The sequence below is a fragment of the Terrapene carolina genome, unplaced genomic scaffold (assembly GCF_002925995.2).
Source record: "Terrapene carolina triunguis isolate 2854851 unplaced genomic scaffold, T_m_triunguis-2.0 Scaffold20629, whole genome shotgun sequence".
NCBI classification, from domain to species: domain Eukaryota; kingdom Metazoa; phylum Chordata; order Testudines; family Emydidae; genus Terrapene; species Terrapene triunguis.
In genome coordinates this window covers 1,664-1,874 of record NW_020684980.1, presented here as the reverse complement: position 1 = coordinate 1,874, position 211 = coordinate 1,664, and positions in this window count along the sequence as shown.

The window sequence follows — 211 nt, the reverse complement described above, 5'->3', positions numbered from 1 at the left end:
CCTGCTCCCTGCCTCAGTTTCCCTGTCTGGGATCCAGGGCCGACGATGACCCGTTCGGGCTCTGGCGGCAGAGGCTGTCCCTCCTTGTCGCTCTGCAGTGTCCAGTGCGACGGGGTCACCCCAGTGTCAGCCTGCCCCGGACTCCTGGGTTCGCCCCTCCCTGCTCGGAGCTCTGCCCTGCCCCCATTCCCGGATGCCTGGGTTCGACCCT